At 35.1% G+C, this 16,860-nt stretch overlaps 1 protein-coding gene across 2 annotated transcripts in view; it reads left to right on the top strand.

Moving 5' to 3' along the window:
• ZNF385B (zinc finger protein 385B) overlaps positions 1-16,860 on the top strand; it is a 416,540-nt gene that overhangs the window by 48,363 nt on the left and 351,317 nt on the right. The gene's annotated exons all lie outside the window — the stretch shown is intronic.

Here is a 16,860-nt window from a genome sequence, read left to right as displayed (position 1 = left end):
TTTATGACTCTTGTTTGCTCCTGCCAGATTGTTTTTAAAAATCATTCTGCCAATTTATATGCCTGCTGGGAAGTGTAAGAATGCCTTTCTCCTCAGATTCTTAACTTTGGAGAGATTTTTAAAGTTGCTTTATGAGACAGTCCTTGCTAATTGGACAATTTAATAAGTGTTATCTAATTTTTTAAACATTTATTTGACTACTACAGGGTGAATGTCACTTTATCATGCTTACAGTAGTCATTTATTTTTCTATTATGAATTTTCTGCTTATCCTTTACCCATCTTCCACATTCCCCAAAGACGTTTTGGTAGTTTTTTGTTGACTTGTATGATTTATCATATTATTGTTGTCAACCATTTGTCTGTCATAGTGGCTGTAATAATTTTTTCCAGTTTTCTGTGTTTTACTTTCATGCATTTATTAATTAAAAGTTTTAGGAGTCAAATGACCAATTTAAAATTAAATTGACCACAAAATTGGAAGCCCCAAAACAGAACCAAGTAAATATAATAAACTGGTATAAGTTTAAGGCATTTAATACATTGGGGACAAATGTCCAAATCTGGAGGCAAACACTGTTCGAATTCTTTCTCATATGTCATACCGAAATAAATTTCAAGGAGACTAAAGATTTAAATGTTAAAAACCCCACAAGGCATAAGAGCATGTGAAAGAATCTAAGTAGATGTGTATATAATCATGAGTTAGTGATGATCTTTATCAGTATGTCAATAAAGGTAGAAACCAGTAAATATTTTTAAATGTGACTAATTTGAAATCTTCCACACAATAAAAATTAAAGATAAAATACAAATGACAAGCAGAAAAAAATATTTATAAAAAATATGGAAACTAGTAATTTTGTGACTATGATAGGAGAGCTCTCTTACAAGTCAATTTTTAAAATTCCAAATAGAACATTGATCAAAGAACATGAAGGAATAACTTAGAAAAGAAGAAATATTAATGACTAAGAAATATTTTAAAAAATCAAACTTTACTAGCTTTCAAAGAAAGTAAAATAAATACATAGAGATAATCTTTGGAAATACACAAATGTGCTTTGTTGTTGATACTTTCTAGTACATTCAGTAAGGTCATTAGGTACTGAGCATAGTACTCAATAGTTTGTCAACCCTTTCCCCCTTCTCTCCCTCTGTGCTCCAGTGGTTGCCAGTTTTTATTGTTGCCATCTTTATTTCCATGAGTACCTAATGTTTAACTCCCACTTATAAGTGAGAACATGCAATATTTGGTTTTCAGTTCGTGTTACTTCACTTAGATTAATGGCCTCCAGCTGCATCCATATTGTGGCAAAACACATGATTTCATTCCTTTTTTATGGCCACATAGTATTCCATGATGTATGTGTACCACATTTCTTTATCCAATCCACCATTGATGGGCACCTAATTTGAATTCCATGTCTTTGCTATTGTGAATAGTGCTGCAATGAACATGTGAGCACATCATTGTTTTTGGTAGAACAATTTCTTTTCTTTTGACTAGATACCCAGTATTGGGACTGCTGGGTTAAATAGTAGTTCTGTTTTAGGTTTTTTGAGAAACCTCCAAACTGCCTTCCACAATTGCTGAACGAATTTACATTCCCTCCAACAGTGTATAAGCATTCGCGTTTCTCTGCAACCCTGCCTGCACCTGTTGGTTTTTGACTTTTTAATAATAGGTGTTCTGATTGGTGTGACATGGTGTTGTCATTGTGGTTTTAATTTGCATTTCTCTGATGATTAGTGATATTGAGCATTTTTCATAGTTTATTGGCCATCTGTATGTCTTCTTTTGAGAAATGTCTGTTCATGTCTTTTGCCCATTTTTAAATGGGTTATTTGTTTTTTGCTTGTTCAATTAAGTTCCACATAGACTGGATATTAGACATTTGTCAGATGCATAGTTTATAAATAAGTTCTTCCCTTCTGTAGGTTGTCTGTTTATTCTGTTGATAGTTTCTTTTGCTGTGCAGAAGGTCTTTATTTTAATTAGGTCCCACTTGTCAATTTTTTTTTTTTTTTTTTTTTTGTGGCAGTTGCTTTTGAGGATTTAGTCATAAATTTTTTTCCCAAGGCCAATGTCCAGAATGGTGTTTCCTAGGTTTTTTTCTAGGAGTCTTATTGTTTGAGGTCTTACATTTAAATAATCCACATCGTGGTAATTTTTGTATACGTTAAAATGTAGGGGTCCAGTTTTATTCTTCTTCGTATGGCTAGCCAGCTATCCCAGCACCATTTACTGAATAGGGAATCCTTTTCCCATTGCTTATTTTTGTCAACTTTGTCAAAGATCAAAAGGCTGTAGGTGTGCAGCTTTATTTCTGGGTTCTCTATTCAGTTACATTGACTATGTATCTGTTTTTGTACCACACTGTTTTGGTTATTACAGCCATATAGTATAGTTTGAAGTCAGGTAATGCATTATCTATGACTTTGTTCTTTTTGCTTAGGGTTGCTTTCAATATTTGGGATTTTTTTTTGTTCCATATGAATGTAATAATAGTTCTTTTTAGTTCTGTGAAAAATGATGCTGGTAGTGGGATAGAATTCATGTAGAATCTGTAAAATGTTTTGGGTGGTATGGTCATTTTAGCAATATTAATTCTTCTAACCCATGATCATGGAATATTTTTCCATTTGTACCATCTCTGATTTCTTTCAGCAGTGTTTTGAAGTTATCCCTATGAAAATCTTTTAGATCCTTGGTTAGATGTATTCCTAGGTATTTTACTTTTTTGTTTGTGTGGCTATTGTAAATGAGATTGCATTCTTGATTTGGCTCTCAGCTTGAACATTATTGGTGTATTGAAATGCTACTGATTTTTGTACATTGATTTTGTCTCTGAAACTTTAACTGAAGTCATCTATCAGTTCTGGGAATCTTTTGATGGAGTCCGTAGGGTTTTCTAGGTATAAAATCATATCTTCAGTGAGGAGAGACAGTTTGACTTCTTATATTCCCATTTTCCTTCTTGAATGAAAGCTCACAGTTAATATTTATTCACTATCTTGCTATTTCCAAAAGGCCGAGGCATGTTAAAAGCCTCTATCCCACCATCTTGGAAAAGAAAACAACCAAAATTGACTTTTACACCAGTAGTTGAAAGAGAAAATTGGTTTTATTTGTGTTTACTTACAAATGTTTTATTTTAATAGAATAAAGTATTTTAATAGAATAAGATATTTTGTAGCCATTGGAAATGATGATGATGATGATGATGATGATGATGATGATGACAGTGTATATCCATATTTATTTACACGGAACGAGCTCCTTAATGTAGAATTTAAAAACTTTAAATTACAAGGCAACTACAGTCCCATTCATGAAATAATTTTTGTGATTTTTTTGATATATATATCTGTGTAAATATATATAAACACATACTAAAAAAAGAATATATTCTGAAATGTAACAGTATTTTCTCTTGATAGGAAAATCAACAAACTTTCTTGTTTATTTTTATATGCATTTCAAGATTTCAGAATTTCTCACAAATTACTTTTATAATTATAAAAATGTATTTGCATTTTGAAATTGTCTGTTTTTCTTTTCTTTTTAAAGTCATTTTTCTCTATGCTTAATGTCCTTCCTTTATAAAACAGTCACTTAAAATTTTTTTTAAAAGCTCTTCCTATCTGGAATTTATTTGATATATAGTTTCAGATGAGATTATAAATCCCCCTAAGAAGACAATATTCAAAATAGTTGACCAAGTATTTCAGTAACATTTATTAGATAATTACGTATTGACTCCTGATGTTCCCTTTTCAAAGATTACTGACATATATCAATCTTTCTGTTTGAAGATAATTCTGTTCCATTGGTCTGGCTGTTTTTGTGGTATTACCTCACTCTTTTCATTATTATCTCTTTACATTGTATCTTAAAACTGATAAGACAAATGTTATTTTTTTCAGAATATGCTTACATATTTGTTTTTCTGGATGAATGTTAGAATCAGTGACTTAAAGTCATTTCCCCACAGTTCTTAAAGTACACTGAACAAATACAATTTTTTTTCTCGATAATTCAGGGCCATGATTCATTGTGAATCATCATAAGTACTATAGCATTTTTGTGAGTTATTTAGATACGATGGATTTTTTGCTCATGTCCCACGTGACTCATTAGGTTTTTCAAAATTTCTGTAATAAATTTGTATTCTTCCCATGTTTCTTTAATGATACTTCCAGATGTCATACTTATGTCTTTTTAAACACCTTTTGTCTGTAGTTGAATCTATGACTAAATTTTTTAGCACTGTATGTAACATAAGACTCAAGGATAGAACTCTGTGGTTTGTATTTTGATTGTTCTTGGGTCTTATGTGTAGATTTCTTTGGCCATGTTTCATGTAATTTAGATTGCCATTTTAATGAGTAGTTAAGTTTGGCATTACTATGTTTGCACGTGAATATGAAGAGATACAAGATAGAATAAGCTATAAAGGTAATAGAGCATAACTCAATGGCAAGAAATGCAAAGATAGAGAGAGTTTTACTGAAACTCTTTATGAGTTCTCTTCATGAGGCAAAGTTCTTTACATGCCATACTTCTTGATCTGTCCTTCTATGTAACTGAATCTCAGATTAGATTACTTTTTCCTGAAACTTAGATGGTGTAATATAAATGAACAAAGTAAGAGGCCAGTAAATTAATACATGGATACTAAGTGATTTTTTTCTTTGACTCTGAGCTTTTATGTTTTCATATTCTAGAGGCAGTAATCATAGCTTGACAGCTATCAACCTGATTCAGAATTATTAATCCTGAATGTTTTCTCTTCTGCATGGAGGACAAACTACCAATTGTCTATTAAATGGTAGTTAAAGAATACTTCATTTATCTATTTCACCTGTTGTTATCTGTCTGTCCTATGGCATATTTTTACAGGTTAGGACAAACACATTGCTGATATTTTCATAAACACGTTGCCACTGACTTTATTTTCCATTAATATGTGTTTTGTTGTTTTTTGCAAAGCTGTAATGTTATTGCTGTAGTAGAAACAATTTATTTTGTTAAAGCTCTAAAGGGAGGCAGGACCCATCAAAGTTAAGGGCCTAGACACAGTAACAGATGCTCCTGTAAAGCAATGTTTCTCAAAAAAGGTCTAAGTTGAAATATATGTAAATCTCCTTTTTGTCATTTATTTTTGGAATGTTCTCTGTTTTACCACACTTCATTTGTTTTTATATTTTTATTATAAAATACTTTAAATATAGAGACAAGTATACAAACTAGATTACCACCATGCACCTGCCAGCCAATTTTATTAAACCTCAACATATTTGCCTTTGTTCTTTTTTGGGGGGCCAGCACTACATTACAGCTACAGCTGAGGTTCCTGTATGCCTTTGCCTTATCCCTTTCTCTCCACGGGTAACCATAACTTTGAATTTAGTGTGTACCATCTCCATTCTTGAGTGTGCACTTTACTTTGCATGCATGTATCATTTAAGAATTATAGGCCGGGCGCGGTGGCTCACGCCTGTAATCCCAGCACTTTGGGAGGCCAAGGCGGGCAGATTACAAGGTCAGGAGATAGAGACCATCCTGGCTAACACGGTGAAACCCCGTCTCTACTAAAAATACAAAAAATCAGCCAGGCGTGGCGGCGGGCGCCTGTAGTCCCAGTTGCTGGGGAGGCTGAGGCAGGAGAATGGCGTGAACCCGAGAGGTGGAGCTTGCAGTGAGCTGAGATCAGGTCACTGCACTCCAGCCTAGGAGACAGAGCGAGACTCTGTCTTAAAAAAAAATAATAATAATAATTATATACGATATTATAAATGATATTTGTATGTTAACTTTATATAAATGGCAGCCTGCTGTATTATTCTTTATTTGTTTATTTGTTTATTTTTATTTATTTATTTTTTGAGACGGAGCCTCGCTCTGTCGCCCAGGCTGGAGTGAAGTGGCACGATCTCGGCTCACTGCAAGCTCCGCCTCCCGGGTTCACGCCATTCTCCTGCTTCAGTCTCCTGAGTAGCTGGGACTTACAGGCACCCGCCACCAAGCCCGGCTAATTTTTTGTATTTTTAGTAGAGACGGGGTTTTATCTTGTTAGCCAGGATTGTCTCGATCTCCTGACCTCGTGATCCGCCCTCCTCGGCCCCTCTAAGTGCTGGGATTACAGGCGTGAGCCACCGCGCCTGTTTTGTTTTTTTCTCTTTCCTTTTTTTTTGGTGGGGGGATGGAGTCTCCCTCTGTCACCCAGGCTGGAGTGCAGTGGTGAGATCTTGGCTCACTGCAACCTCTGCCCCCTGGGTTCAAGTGATTCTCTGGCCTCAGCCTCCCAAGTAGCTGGGACTACAGGCATATGCCACCAGGCCTGGCTAATTTTTGTATTTTTAGTAGAGATGGGGTTTTACCATGTTGGCCAGGCTGGTCTCGAACTCCTGACCTCAGGTGATCCGCCCGCCTCGGCCTCCCAAAGTGCTGGGGTTATAGATGTGAGCCACAGCGTCCAGCCTTATTCTTTAATTTACTGTTTAATTTGACATTATAATTTTAGGATTTATCTATGATAAAGCTAGTCATTTCAACTTAATCGTTTCAGCTGTTGAATAGCATGCCATTGTGTGAATATACCAAAATTATCTAGTCATTCACTTATAGACATTTATATAAATGTAAATAATATATATAGTTCTTATATATTTACCAATACAAACACGGTAGAAGTGAACATTTCTCTCCTTATTTCCTTGGCAAGTATTTTCTCAACCGTATACCTAGAAGTGAAACTGCTCTGTCATTAAGAATACATATCTTCCAAATGCCTCCTGATAGTGTTTGTACCAATTTATAAGCCCTCTAGAAGTGTATGGATTGCCATTGCTCTACATGTATTGTTGGATGTACTGCTCTACATGGATGTACTGCTCTAATATGGATGTATTGCTCTACATCCTCATGGTACTCATTGTTAGACTTTTAAATGTTCTGCCGTTCTGTATGTGGTGTGCAATTGAATTTTGCAGTTTTGCAGTTCCCTGATTACTGGTGAGATTGAGCCTCTTTTCACGTATCATATGTTTGGAGGCAATGATAGTATTGGGTTAAGAGCTGGATGTTAAAGCCAGATAACTTGGTTTTAAATTCGGACTCTTCTGGGCGACCTTGGGCTTGCCACCATTTTGTGGCTCATTGGCAAATCAGGAATAATAATCATACCTACATTGTGGGGTTTTTCTGAGTTAACATGTGAGAATGTCTTACAACTGTGTTGAGCCTTAAGTAAGATGTCGTTGTTACAAAACATTACCAATATGTGATAAGTGGGGTGCAAAAATGTAATGATGTAAAATATCAGGTTACATTATTGAAAGGTTAACGGCTCTACTCAGCCTTATCTGGAAAGACTGGGATGGAAAAATTCTGGGGGTTAAGGGAGCCTAGGCTTCCCTTCATGACCTCCCTGCCTCACCAACCTCTCCCTCTTCTTATTCAAAAGGTAACTTTAGCTGAGGGTCCAGGCAGACAAGGAGCCAATTACGAAGCATAAAATATCCTATTATTTAAAATTGAGGGGCATGTTGTCTCATAATTTTATTATGTTATTAACTGTTCAGTTTTTCCTTATGCAAATAGCTTGTTTATCATCTTGTACATTTTGTATTGGGTTATTTGCTTTTTATTATTGATTAGAATGAGTTTTTTATATATTTTGGACATGAATCTGGATAAATTTATTTTCCCAGTTTCTGGCTTGTCTTTTAACATTGTTTATGACATTTTTTTGTCTGTTTGTTGGTACAAAATTTAAAATTTTTAGTATGGTTAAATTTAACAATCTTCGTTAATGATTTCTACTTTTACATCAGGTTTAAGATATTTTTCTCTCTAAGCCAAGCTATTAAAGATACTCTCCCACATTTTCCTCTAAATGTTACGAAGTTTTTGTGTTTTAAAAGCGAAATTCTCTCTGGAATTTTTTTTATGTCTAGCATAATAAGTTAGAGAGCTAATTGTCCAAGTACTATTTATTGTAGAGCTCCAGTGTCCTCTTTGTCTATCCATTATGTAAAATGACACTGCCTTTGTTACTGTGTCTTTATAGTAGCAGAAGGAGGAGGAACAGCAGCAGTAGCAGCTAACCCTTATATAGGTCTTACTGAATGCCAGGCACCATTCTATGTTTTTTACATATTCATTTAATCCTTAACTGGACCCTATGAAGTAGGAACGCTCATTATTTCCATTTTATAAATAAGGAAACTGAGGCACAGACAAGTTAGGTAATTTGCCACATAAACCTATAGCTGGGATTCAAACCCAGGCTGTGAAGGTGAATGAAAATCCAGGCTGTCTGGCTTCAGAGTCCATATTTAAAACCACTCTATTACCCAGTCCCCTCTCCTTCTTCTTCTTCTAAAAAAATTAAAAAAAAACAATGTTGGTTAACTTTGGCCACTTTCTCTCTTTTGTTTTTATTTTCATTCTCTCTCTCTCTCTCTCTCTCTCTCTCTCTCTCTCTCTCTCTCTCTCTCTCTCTCTCCCCCCCCCTTCTCTCTTTCTCATCAGAAAAGGGCTCTGGTGGTATAGTAAACAGGGTGTTAAATATAGATATTAAGTCCTTTGATCATCATGTTGGGGTGACAAATCTTACCCTTTCTATAACTTCAAATCTTCGAAGAGTTAGAGTTTGCCAAAATGATAGGCTGGGAGCAACTTCAGAATTTTTCTACTTTGTTATACCTTTATTCTAGCCATTGTACATTCCATTACTTCTCCTGAGAGTAATTCTGAAAAAGTTCTTTCTTTCCCCCTTAAGTTCATGGTTACTAGCCTTGAAACCCTCAGGAGAAGACACAGACATAAAAATAAATAATTATAATAATATAGTTTGTTAAGTTACAGATTAGAATTATGAGAGCTTAGTCTAAGAAATACCTACCCTGTCCAGGAGTTTCATGAATGGTGTTTTGGTTTCATATTGCTATAACAACCCAAAACTTAGTGGCTTGAAACCACAATCATTATATTATGCCTTACACATCTATGGGCTAAAATCTACTGAGTATGTGATGATGTCTAGAGTTGCATTCATTTGGGACTTGGCTGGGCTGGACCGTCTAAGATGTTTCATTCACATGGCTGAGGGTTGGTCCTGGCATAGGCTGGGAACTAATCTGGGGTGTTTAACCAGTACGCCTTGGTTCTCCCCATATAACCTCTCCATATGGCATGGTTTTTTCCTAGTACGGTGGCCGGGTTCCAAGAACAGAAAGTGAAGACTGAGAATTCTCTTATAGCCTAGGCTTGGGAGTTCCAGAATGTCACTTTTACCTCATTCTGTAGTCCAAGCCAGTCCCAAGGCCAGATTCAACATGAGGGAATTGAATTGCCCACCTCTTAATGAGAGGAGTGTCATGAGTATATTGAATTGGAGGAATTGTTGGAAGCCCCTCTGGAGATTACCAATCACAGAGGGCATTGCTCCAAAAGGCAATTTGTTCTGAACTTTGAGGAATGAGAAGGGCTTCATTAGAAAGTACTAGGGGAAGAAGATCCAGGCAGTAGGTAAGAACAGAGGCACGAAGGAGCATAATATGTTTGAATAGGAGTTTTGTGCTGTGGAGTCACAAGGGATAGAATTGATAAGGTGTGTTCCAAGTAGTAAGAAAATAATAGCTAAAATTCGTCAAGTGCTCACTGTGTGCCCAGCACATCCTGCTCTTTGAATGATTTATTTCTTTTATCCTCATAACAATCCTGTGAAGGAGAGACTACCATTATCTCGATTTTTCTAGACAAGAAAACTGAGGTACAGATAGGTTAAATAGCTTGCACATGGTCACATACCTTGTAAGCATCAGAGTTAAATTCGAACACAGGCAATATGCCTTTAGAGTACCTTCTCCCCCACTACTCCATTCAGGCTCCTGTAGATCATGAAAACGTTTATGCCATATTATCATCTTGCCTCCCACAGACTGTGTATGTCATGTTATGGAAATCAGGCTCTGAGTAAGAAACTGGAGCAATCCCACTGGCATTCTAATTGCTGTATTCTTAACACTGGTCCAGATTTCTTAGGAGCAGTTGAGTCTCTGAGTCCCTCAGATGTTGATAGTGGCTCCATGGTTTCAGGAGGTCTAGGTCAAGTGAAGAGGTCTTCCCTCTATGTGAGTACATCTTCTGGTGATGCTGAAGGTGGTATTTGTGAGAAAGCTCAGCCCGGCAAAAATGGTAGTAGCAAAATTGACAATAAGATTCCCTTTCTGGGCATCTTTGAGTGGGCTACACAGAGAGAGGGAAGCAGTTGAAAACAAAACCCAGTGTTGGAGAGAAGTAAAGATGATGATAAACAGAGCAGGGATAAACAGACTTGTGTTGGTAACACAGTTGCCAGAGCTGCTTTGGATCCCAAATGACCTTCAATCTTGAACCCTTTTCTGTCTCTCTAAGCCTGAGCTGAGTTCTTGTTCTTGGATGCTCTGGTTGTGTGGTGGAAACTCCTATCTTTCTTATTTCCAGATACAGGCTTGTAATCAATCTCCATTATGTAGCGTAACCTGAGTGAATTTTTACCCTTATAATTGAAAGATCCCAACTAAGTTGGATGTTTAGCTCTCAGCAGATGCTGTTACTGGCTGTATTTTTTTTTTAAGAAAGGGGCTGAGCCTCTTTACATCAGAATTATCTTTCTTTGATGCTTTATAGAATCTAGTCCAGGGCTTTGCACTCAGTAAATGCTACTGATATTTGCTGATTGATTGTTCTGTCCATTGGGATTTGTAGCATTTATGTTGGTCATGGTCATATAATGATAATGTGCAAAATATGCACAGTTTATAAATCTTATTTTTTCGTGCTTCTACCTCTGAGCTGTTCCATTAATTAGACAAGAAAATTGGTCTAAACATTATGTGAGTCTTTAAAGTAATTTTATATAAACAGCTGATGTTTACATTAAGACTGTTTTTAAGGTTTAAAAAGTTTTGTTCAAAATCAGGCATATATAGTCATGCAGTAGTGAAAATGTTCTCAGCAGTTTATTGCTTCCCATGGGTGGCACATTAATGCCATGTTGATTATTTTTTTCTATTTTTTGTTAAGTATAATGAAACATTACTGTGGAAATGTTCATATTTACTAAAAACGTGTTACGTTAGAAGACATATGCCCTGTGTCACAAAGATTAATCTACTGAACTATTTATAATATAATAAAGGTCATGATGAACAACACTGACTCGGAAGCCAGATTCTCTGAATTTTAATTTCATCCCAATCATGTATGACTTTGGGCAAGTTACTTAAACTCTCTGGCCTCAGTTTCTTCCTCGTAACATGAGGATGATAAAAATGTTTCCCTCGCAACAGTATTCTAAAGATTGAATGTGTCAACTGTTGAATGAGTTAATTTACTGTTAAAGCACGTAGTCAGTGCTGTATAAATAAGGCTTAGCTATTGCGTTTTTGTTATTTATTGTTAGTTTCTAAGGCTGGCAAATACATTTTATTTTAAATTCCATTTTACTGGTAGTTTTATCTGCCCAACCTTTTGGGTAGCAGTAAAATAAAGCAGAACAGCAAACTTTATAACAAGCAGCATAGTATCACGGAGAACACTCCTTCTCTGGGACCAGTCACTTTACCTCCCAGAAATTTCCCCGTTTTATAAGTTGTAAGCCTGGCTGTTTGAATTGCTGTCATTCAGCTTCAAAACAGCTGTACCATTCTAAAGTATCAGAGGGTGACATAATGGTAGAACACAGAACACTTGTAGAAATACTTGAGGAATGAGTCTGTGAGGTTTAATTTGTGCTAAAAATTCATCAACACATCTAGAGCAAGGCAAATCTTCCCAAGACAGATGGAGACTGTTTTAAGGTTGGTTTCATGATTCTGATTGGGACTGTTTTAATTTTATCATTGGATACTTCAAATGAAGGGATGAAATGTAGGGTAAATTATTATCTAAAATAGCCCTTCTGTTAAGATGTAGAGAGCAGAGAATGTGAATTTGAGAGGGGGAAGGAATTAATGTAGTAAATGGGACTGGAGACATTAACAGAAGGGGTTTAGAAAGAGGTGAAGCTAAGGAATGTAGCATTTTAAATGGATGATTTAAAATGATGAATTACATAAATGAACATGCCCAACAGGATGCATAAGGAAGAGTGTGAAGAGGGTTGTCTATTTTAAAGATTGGAATAAGCAGTACATATTTGGAGGGTCTCAGAGTATATAAAGAGATCTGGTTAGCATGGCAGCCAGCTGCTTACCTCTTATGATGAAATAAGAAGAAATATGCTTAAGCTGAAGTGTAAAGGATTTGGGGTAGGCTTCTTAAACAATAAAGATTGTTAAACAATGATTTGAATTACGTTATCTCAGCCCTGGTAATACTAAGAAATAGCTTAACTGCTAATCGACCAGAGATATTCCCATGCAAAGATTAAGTGATGGATCCATGACATCTTAACTATAATTTGGTTTGCTTTATATTTTAGTATTTCATAGCAATTTCTTACTTGAAAGTATAAAATTTTCTCAGACTGTTTCCTTCTGCCACCCTTTGTTTCTGTCAGATGTTCTGTAATTTTATATATTGCTACTTTCCATTTCTTAGTTCCTCCATAGTGCTGTGATTTTGTGTAAATGCATTAGAAGATGTCCTCTCAGATAAATGATATGCCTACCTCTTAAAACACACTCTAAAAGTGTGATGTGTAATTGTTCCGTTTCATTTTTTATTTTACAAATTTTTATATGGTAGGTGCCATGATAAGCCCTAGAGGTTCAAAATTGAATTAGGCATAATTTCTCTACCATTGGGATTTACTGTGTAATGGGTTGAAGATAGACATGACTACAATAAAATGCTAGAAGTTATGTAATTGAAATGTGACATGGCATCTTAACACAGGAGAGAGTTGGGAACTTTGTCTTGGGAGGATGTATACACTACCAAATATGCCCTCATACCACGTTGCAGGGAGTACATCTAGGTAAGGGGAAGTTACTGGGGACACTTGTCATTGGAGCCTGTCTCTACCCCATGCCAGGAGAAACTTGGTCTAAAGCACTGGAAGATACTTTAGATCAACCTTGATCATTATGGTTCATATAATCACTCCTTGGCAAGGCTTCAGTGAGCAGCTACTTCCTAGCAACAACTCCATAGCATGAAGGAGAATGCACAAGTTTTAGTAGAAAAGTGCTTGTATTGGCCACATTACCTCCTGAGGATATTTTGAGATTAGGTAATAAATGCAAAAGCACCTAGCAAGAAATAGACACTGAAGAAATATGTATTGAAAGAAAGGAAGGGATACCAAATAGAATGTGTAGGCTTTGTTTGGATTCTAACTTGAACATACCAACTCTGATGTGACTTTTGAAGCAATTAGGAAACTTTGCTTGTGAACTGGGTAACAGATGAAATCAAGGAACCACTGGCAGCTTTAGAATGGTCGAAATAACATTGTAGTTATGTAAGAAATTGTCTATCCATTTAAGAGATATAAGCTGAAGTGTGTCTGAAGTCTGAGCTTTGCTTTAAAAGGCTTCAGCAAAACAGTAAAGAAGAGATGATGTAAATGTGGCAAATTCTTTATATTGTTAAATCCGAGTGATGGATATGTGGAGGCTCATTGACCTGTTCTCTCTGCATCTGAGAGTGTTTGAAAATTTTCATAGCTAAACTCCTCTGCTCTTCCTCCCCCAGTTAGTGTTCATAACTAGATTGGTAGCTTAGACATATAAGTATTGGCAGCATGCAAGATTTAATTGAAAAGAAGAAAATAGTAAGTAACTGCAAAATTCAGAACTAAAAAATCTATATACAATATATATTTTTATTTTTACATGTGAGCTTAGGTATACTCCTTCAATGTGCAATCCCTAAAGCAGATATCCATTTAAAAGCAGAAAAGCAAATTTCCTCAGCTTTGATTTCAAACTGAAATCATGTTCAGAGTTCATAGGCAGGAATGAGCAATTTTAATGCATATGATTTGTAGTGTCCAAAAAGGGCAACTATAAATAAATCTCTTATTTATTCCCATGGCTTTATTATTTGCAGAATCACATTCAAAGTTGATGTCATGTAATATTCTTTAACAAAGTTTATGCCTGTTTAAAATATTTTTTAAAATGATTAATTTCAGTGTTTTATTTTCCCTTAACATAAAATATAGATACATTTTATTTCCAACTTAGATTATGTAAAAGCTTTGGAGATGAATTTTCAGAAATGGGTTTTTATCTGAAGATGTATTTTCTATATTGAATAATCAGAGTTGGAATTAAAAGTCACTTGAGATTAGCAGGTTGCTTTTTTTGAAAATGTTTTATCTGCTTTCAGAGTTTCAGCTCTTGGATGTCAGATTAAAATTCTGAAGCATGTTCGATTCATTTCAGAATTGAATGTCAAATCCAAAGACAGATATTTATAACTGAGTTCTGCTCAGGCAAAAACTCAGTTTCTGGACTGTGGCTTGGATGATTGCAAAGCTCTCATTCACAGTTGATGTTACCATCATTTTAAACAAATTAAAACTCTGAGGCTGAATTTTAGCAAACCAGCCATTTAATTCCCTGGTTATTATGCTTTAAGTGTGCAGAGTGCTTTGGGGTCTATATATTACTTTCAAATAATGATTTTTTCCCACAATAGTACTCTGGCATTGGTAGTATTATTTCCACTTGACTATAAGGAAACTGAAGTTCTGAGAAGTGAAATGACTTGCCTAAAGTCATTCAGCTACTTAGCAGTTTAGCTAAGATTTCCATCCAGTTCTTTTGACTATGAGTTTTTCCATTTTAATATTTCTATTATAAATTTCTACAAGCAAGAAACTGGTAAAAAGAAAAATAACATATATTTTTTACATACCAGTATTTCAAAATTTTAATCAATGGAATATTTGTTCCTGCAGATGCCCAAAGAGGAGATGAAAATTCATATACTAATTTTCAGCAGATTTTAATGTAAAGGAATATAACACTGACTCTAGCAGAAATAGCCAGCTTTAAAAAAAAATAGATTATGATTGTTCCCTTTTAACATTGATGCCTTAAATGAAAGCCTGAGGTATGCTTTTAAAATTAATCATTGATGGGTATTTCACCATAAAGCAGGACACCTTTTTCATTCGACTGCATTGCTGAATCAGTATAATCATTATGTAATTGTACATAATTATGTAATTGTATAATTAACAATAGAATTCAGTATAAATGAGAAAAACTGTACAATGCAGGAACTATTGAGTAAAATAAGCATGACAAACAAATGTATGTCTAGTGTACTACTCTTACCAATCATCTGAAATGGGAGTGTGTTGATTAGATTAAAATCAAATATCTAAATATCACCAAATCACTAAAACAGAGTGGATAAACCGTTAATATAAAGTATGATTCTTTTAGGGGAAGAAAGGGCAGTAGCTAAGTTAGAATTCCCTGAATAAAACCTTTTATTTAGATAAAATTTGGAAACAACATAAATGTTTTAAATAATTATAAAACAATATTAAATGTACAAAGCCATTCCTAAAAGTCAAAAGCAAAGTGAAATAAACAACCTAACTATGTAACAAGTACATATGTATGTAACAAGTACATATGTAAAATCACAAGATTTTCCAGAATCTTGTGAAGAAATTCTATGTAACATTTCCACATGGAAAAGAGCTTCTTAAAACTTTAACCACAGTAATTTGACTATACTTACAAGGAATATATACCATAGGAACAAAATAAAAGGTAAAAAGAATTTAAATCATTTACAGCGAGTGTATTATTGGAGTTAGTAATCATATTGTGATCCTGACAGTAGTACTGTGAGATAAAGCAGATGAGTAATTATGTTGGTGTCCTTGCATACTGGAATTTTGGGCGTTGGAGAAGGAAGATGAAGATGAAGATCAGTGAAGATGAATGAGGTTAATATAAAACTTGTAGTCCTGAATTTGAATTACAGTATCAATATGGACTTGTGATGTATTTTATTAAAAAAAAAATTCTAGCTCTACCCACTGAAATGGCCCACAAACAATGACTGTATAATATTGAGCACTCCTAGCCCCCAGACTTGTGGTATCTGAAAGGCATGTCCCAGTACAAGGAATGGTCCGGTGCGGGGGGTGCCTTGGAGAAAAAGTTGATTCTAGGCCTGGGGTGGGAAATAAAGAAGAGACAGGAAACAAGGAAAATAAAAAGACTACTAGGTATGTGACTCAGGAGTCCATTTGAACAGCCTCTTACTAACCAAAGATAGAACAATTTGATTATAAATTCAAATAATATCAGTAATAGATTGAAACACATGAGATATATTAGAATCCGTAAGTTGGTAATGATACTTACAAAAAAGATCACTCCATGGCCACCTGTGGAAGATTTTAGTGGCCCAACTCAGTATTTTGAAATAAACACAGGGGAAAACATGAAACAATTTTCCTCTTTTCTATATAAACTGTACCTCAGGATAATCAAGAATTGATGATAGGGTTTTCTTTCTGTAGGAGTATATTAGCTAATAAATGAAGAATGAATGGTAGGATTAGAGTATTACTGTTGTACAATAATAGATTGAGGTAATGACCACTAAGCAGCTGGTCATGTCACAGAAAGAGAGACATGAAGGCATCATGTGCCTCCTGATGAAGTCCCATAACTTATTGGTGACAAAGATTAGATCTCAATTTAATCAGGCCTCTAGATCTGACTGTCGGTTTTCAGAAAGAAAAGAAAAATGAAAGAATGCGTTAAAACATACCATAGGGATACGATCAGCAAAACCTAGCCCGTGGAAAACTCTGAAGTACCAATAATCTGGTTTCTTTCACAGATAAATTGCAAGAAAAAAATGTGAAGAGAAACTAT

Source organism: Macaca mulatta, chromosome 12, assembly GCF_049350105.2.
Source record: "Macaca mulatta isolate MMU2019108-1 chromosome 12, T2T-MMU8v2.0, whole genome shotgun sequence".
In the NCBI taxonomy this organism is placed as follows: Eukaryota; Metazoa; Chordata; class Mammalia; order Primates; family Cercopithecidae; genus Macaca; species Macaca mulatta.
The sequence above is the reverse complement of the archived record's forward strand: the minus strand, read 5'-3'. Positions and strand labels throughout refer to the sequence as shown.